The sequence below is a fragment of the Lolium rigidum genome, chromosome 5 (genome assembly GCF_022539505.1).
Source record: "Lolium rigidum isolate FL_2022 chromosome 5, APGP_CSIRO_Lrig_0.1, whole genome shotgun sequence".
NCBI lineage: Eukaryota > Viridiplantae > Streptophyta > Magnoliopsida > Poales > Poaceae > Lolium > Lolium rigidum.
Window position 1 is genome coordinate 52,722,178 of NC_061512.1, and position 5,531 is coordinate 52,727,708.

Consider the following 5,531-nt stretch of genomic DNA (forward strand, 5'->3'; position numbering starts at 1 on the left):
TATACTCAGGAAGTTTTTCTCTTTTTTTTTAAAAAAGGACGTAAGAGCATCACTGGTAGTATCCCTAAACCCTCAAACTTTCGAAAATAACCGTTTTTTTACAATTGCTGTTCATGGCGTGAGACGAACCCTTAACCCTTGAACCCTCGAATTTTTTTCCGGGACCCAACCCCTACCCCCCCCCCCCTCGCACCGGCCACCGGGCCGAGGGTTCGGCCAACCCCTTCAACCCCTACTCCTCACACTGCGCGGCGCGGTGAGGGAAAATTCAGCCCCGCACCATTCCTGCGCCGCCTCCCGACACGCCGCCGCCGGCCGCCACGCGCCATGGAGCCGCGCACCGACCTCCGCCCTCCCGCTCCGCCTCCTCCCCGTCGCCGCCCCCGCCGCCTCCCTCACGGCCCCGCCCCGCCCCCCCCCCAGCGCGGTGGAGCACCCGGCCTCCTCCGAGCGGTGCGGAGTGCAGGCCGCGGTGGTCGCCGCCGCCCACGTCGGTCGCGAGCCGGCGGCCTCGCCGACCGCACGTCGCCCCGACCGCAGCCTCCGCCGCCACGGCCCCGACGCCCGCCGCCGCCCACCACCAAGGGCCGTCGGGAAGACGCGTGCGACGCTTGGGCCGAAGGGGCCTGCCGGGCGCCGGCCCCGCCGTCGTTAAAGACCACCTCGCGGAAGAAGGCCGCGCCCGGCGCCTGTCACTTGAGCCCTCCACCCGCCGTGCACGGGGTGCTCGATGCTACGTGCCCACAACGACGACGTCGTTCATGGGGCTTCTCCAAGACATGCGTTTGAGGGTTTGAGGGTTAGTCTCTGCCTCAATCCTCAATTTAAGGGTTTGAGGGTTCTAATCTCTGCCCTGTTTTGACCCTAAAAATTATGCCAAAAAATGCCCATTCTCAACCTTCAACCTGCTTTGAAAATTTGAGGGTTGGGCTCGTGGAACAAGAACACTAAACTAACCTCTGATCCGTATAGTTGAGCAGAGACAGGGGGGTTTCGAGTATCCATTTTGAGAAAAAAAAATGCTCGCCAATGAACTAAACGAACAGTGGGAGTTGTTTTTTCTCTCAGCCAGAATACTCGGAATTCCGATTGGAATAACACATGCTCGATTCACTTTAGAGTTTAGATACGAGAGACTGGATGAGCTCTTTTCTTGCAGTCCATTCCGAATACGTGTATATTGCCATTTATGCAGACTTCCACATAGTTAACAGACTGGTGACTATACAGGCAGGACCGGAAAACCGAAAGCCAATTGCCCTAACACATTTTCGTATATTCATGTATGGATCAGTGCCACACAGTGGCTGCTTCTGACAGTGTTACCAAACTAAGGATGATAGTACGTCATCAGTGGCAGCTGCCCTGTTGTGACACATGGTATCGTCTACGATATCTATCTACCAAACCAAGGATGACCATGGAAATTCAGGCGCATCTCTTAGTTCTTCTACCTCTGACTCTCAAACCAAAGAACACAGCAAGCCCCCGGGGCTGGGTTGGCTAGTCGCGCCAGCACACGGCATGGTGACGCACCGCCGCATGATGTAGAATCTGGCCTTCTGCTCCCTGGCCATGCTCGCCAGCCGCCCTGGCACCGACCTGCCCGAGCCCTTCGATGTCCGGCCCTTGAGGCCCACTGGACTGGACGCCGCCGGCGTCACTGCCGCCGACCTCCGGTTCCCCTTCTTGGACAGCTTCCACTGGTCATCCAGGCACATCTCCATGATATCTTCTCTGTTTCTTCTGATCTCTGAAGCTGTATCTACAATGTGTTCTGAGTTCTCTTTTTTTTTTTTTTTTGCTTTGATCGCTGAGGCCGGATGAATGTGAGGCTTGGGGTGCTAGTATTTATAGTTCACAAATGCCAATCCAATGTAGAGGTTTAGTGTGATATGCGTCTGAGAGGATTGGATCTGATTGGATAGGAAGTTGATTAAATTAGCTTAACCAAGACTAGATTTATGTCTGTTTGGTAGGGCATCTCTTTCCGTGTACTCACTAATAATTTATAGGAGTGTGTCCCCTGGGAACAATTGCCGTCCAGGCCCTCTGAATCAGAGCAACGTGCCGAACCGGCAAAACTTCAACAAAAATGCTGAGCAGGAAGGACCATCGTCCCTGAGGGCGCGTCCATGCTCAAGTTGTTGTGATGCACATCTCTTATGACCTCTGAATTGGAGCAACATGCTGAACCTACAAAACGTTAAACATGAACGCTAAGCTTGACAGGACCATAGTCCTCGAGGGTAATGCTGAACAACCCTGCTAAACTAGCCACGTGGAACATTCTGGTTTGTTAATTGAGATATTCACTTTGGAGCTCCAAATACATGAAGCTTGGTTTTTTTCAAAATTTGAAAACATAGCTTAAAGTTTCAAAAAAAAAACCTCTAAGAATAAATTATAGATGCACATAATAGTGATGTATGCATTCAAACACAGAACCTTAACACAAAATGACTTATATTATGAGCTTAACAAAAATAACAAAATCTGGCAAAATTTGGAGGATTGAATTTTGTTTGCATGTTGTTCACTAAGGCTAGACACGAGCCACCTCAGGCTAGGCTTGGTGCGAGCCAGCGTTTAGCTTGCTACAAATATCGAATCTAGGAAGAGCGAAGATTTATTCAAAGATGATTCACGTAACGATAAAGATCAGATCAACATACCTTTGTGGATCGAAGCGTATTTAACGCGGTCGGCGTAGTCATTCCCTCGCGATCCAACGGACTAGCACTGCAACAAACTGCGCCTTGGAGTTACGTACACGTCCAACACAACACCATCTCCTCCTTCTTGATCTAGCAAGTATGGTGGAGAGGTAGAGGGACGATGAATGAGGATGAGAGACGGCTAGGGCTTGAGTTCCCCGCCCCTTGCACCCCTCTACTTATATAGGGGCAGGGAGGGTGCCTTGAGCCTCCTCTAAGGTTGAGGGGAAGCAAGGTGGGGAGAGGGGAAGAGTCCTCCCCCCCACACACACACACACACAATTGGTGGCCCGATTTTAGGGTTTCCCTCAAGGCTGTCCTGGTGGGTCTTTTGGGGGCTGGTTCGACTCAGCCCATAGATCACGACTTCTTGGTCCCATATGGCCCCTCGAGAAAAGTGGCCCCCACTAGTGGACCCTTTGGGACGTTCTACAAATTCCACGATACGATCCCCAAAAAAGTTGTACTTCTCCGAAATCCTAAAATGACTTCCTATATATGTTTCTTAATCTCCAGACCATTCCAAAGTTTCTCGTGATGTCCTGGATCCCATCTGAGACTCCTAACACTCTTTGGACTCACCATAATTAATATGTTATTTCTAACCTTGCGATATCGAGCGTTAAGTGTGTGGTCATATGAGTTCATGATTATGTGATCGTGATCGAGACCACCTCTCCGATCAATAATCAACAGCGAGACCTAGATGGCCACTATGATTCCCACATATTCCATGAAGATCAACCGCGATGGAGTAGCTTAAATCCAAGGGGCATGCATCGATCACGACAAGTCTAGGTCCTTCTACTAACGATGCTTCATATCGTCCACATAAGCCAAGGGTAATTAGGGACAATATATATGTTACCCGCAAAAAGAAGAGACGATATATATATATACATGCATGATTATACCTTGTTGAGCAAGAACGATCTAATTGAGGGTCATGTGTTGCACCGGACTATCCTAGCACAGAAGCTCATACGTGGCTCCTACCACACGCAAGCGTCAAGGCAAGGCACAGTGGACTGGTGATATTGGAATTGGATGTGAATATTTCTCAGTCCACTGAGATGTAACTTCGTTATCGATCAGATTATATCATAAAATCTCAATTACAAATCATGTTGCAACTCAAGACTAACCCGAATCGCAATGCAGATCGAATGGCGTAACACGAAGCTAGTTGTCACAAATAATCCCATTGGAATTAGGTGCCGTGCACATTGAAATATAGCTAGTGCATCTGCTTAGGAGCAAACAGACAATGAATCAGGTGGTTAGGAATCGGACAAGCCCACACAATACCCAATTAGAAGAGATGATAGATATGCACATCGCTTTGGCTCTGTCTGTGAGATAAACTCTAATAAACGGCCACAGCTGATTATTAGTTATCCTAAAACCACTTGCCCCTGACTTGTACTCACGTGAACGAGCGCATGAACATCGGGATGCACCGATGACAGATGTGTGCAATGATATGGTTGGTCAAATGCATGACGTTGGAAGAAGACCGAAACTCGCGCACCCTCCCTGGGGTTAGGCTCCCGCGCTGCCGCCCCCAGGCGCGCCCCCTCCCTCCACCCTCCCCCTCGCCGCCGCCGGAGGACCCGCCGGGCAAAGCCTTGGTGGCGACGGTGGCAGCGGGGGCCTCTCCCCCGGGCGGCGGCGGCGGCGGCGTTCTTCGGTGGGGATTCGGCGTGGTGGCGCGGCCCTCCCCGGCGAGTTCGGCGCCTCGGTGGTGACGAGGGGATCAGCCCCTCCGGCGGGGCGGCCCTGCAGCGGCGCCGGCAGCCTCGGGTCCATTGGTGGCCATGGCCATGGGCGGGGGCGCGCGGGGCCGAGGCGGTTGCTCGCAGCCGGCGTGGCGGCGCTAGGCTGCCTGCCGTCGGGCGCCATGGTGGTCTCGCGGTTGCGAGCTAGTTGGTCGAGGCCCCGGCGTCGGATGCGGGATTGGGTCCCGATCCGGCCGGCGGTTGTTGCCGGTGGTGGGCACAACCCTTGCCACCATCGATGTTCCTCTTCTCGGGTGGTGGTGGCTAAAGCCGGCGGCTTTCATCCTCATTCCCTATCGCTCCCCGGTGCATCGGGGTTGCGGTGTATGGCCGGGCGAAAGTCCTTCTCGGCGGTGGCCGATGTTGATCACGCAACGCCGCGGGCGCCGTTACCTTCGCTGGTCGTGGCCTTCACCGTGCCTTCCTTTACCTCCGATGCCGGGGAAACCCTAGGGTCCGGTTCACCGGATCGGGCGGCGGCGGCACCAAGGTGTCGTTATCTTCTTTGAAGATGTTGTCCGAGGCCATCGAGGAGGGACCGATGCGGCTTTCGGAGTTTGGGGTTGGTGATGTGCTGCGGTGGTGGCCGCGGCCCAAGGCTTGCGCTTCGGGCGCAATGTACGACATGGTAGATGCTCCGTTCGATGTCTTCCCCAAGTCCATCAAGACCCCGCTTCTTCTCGGCGACTCCTCTAGGCGCATGAGGGGAGGTACGTTGGTCTGGGTTGCCTTGGAGCCGAGATTGAGTCGGTGTTGTCTTGCTTGGTGCGTGACGCGGTCCTGAAGCCTTGTGCTCCTCTTCTCGCCATTCGTGGCAGAATGTTGGGCAAGAAGAGTCGTTTATCATCGGGTGTGTTCAGGGTATGTTGTTTGCCACTTGGCGTTGTATCGTGGTGTAGCGTTGTATCGTGGAGTGGAGTTGTAGCCTTCTTGGCTTTGTACCGACCGTCTTGGCCTTTCTTCTATGCGATTGATACACCTTCCAGGGTGTATTCTCGAAATGCACGACGTTTAGACACGTGTCCCGATCACGGAC

The 5,531-nt window shown here is 53.3% G+C and overlaps 1 pseudogene; it reads right to left on the reverse strand.

The window, feature by feature from the left end:
- Positions 1-1,503: 1,503 nt before the first annotated feature.
- LOC124654831 lies at positions 1,504-1,727 on the reverse strand (annotated as a pseudogene).
- Between the last annotated feature and the right edge of the window lie 3,804 nt (positions 1,728-5,531).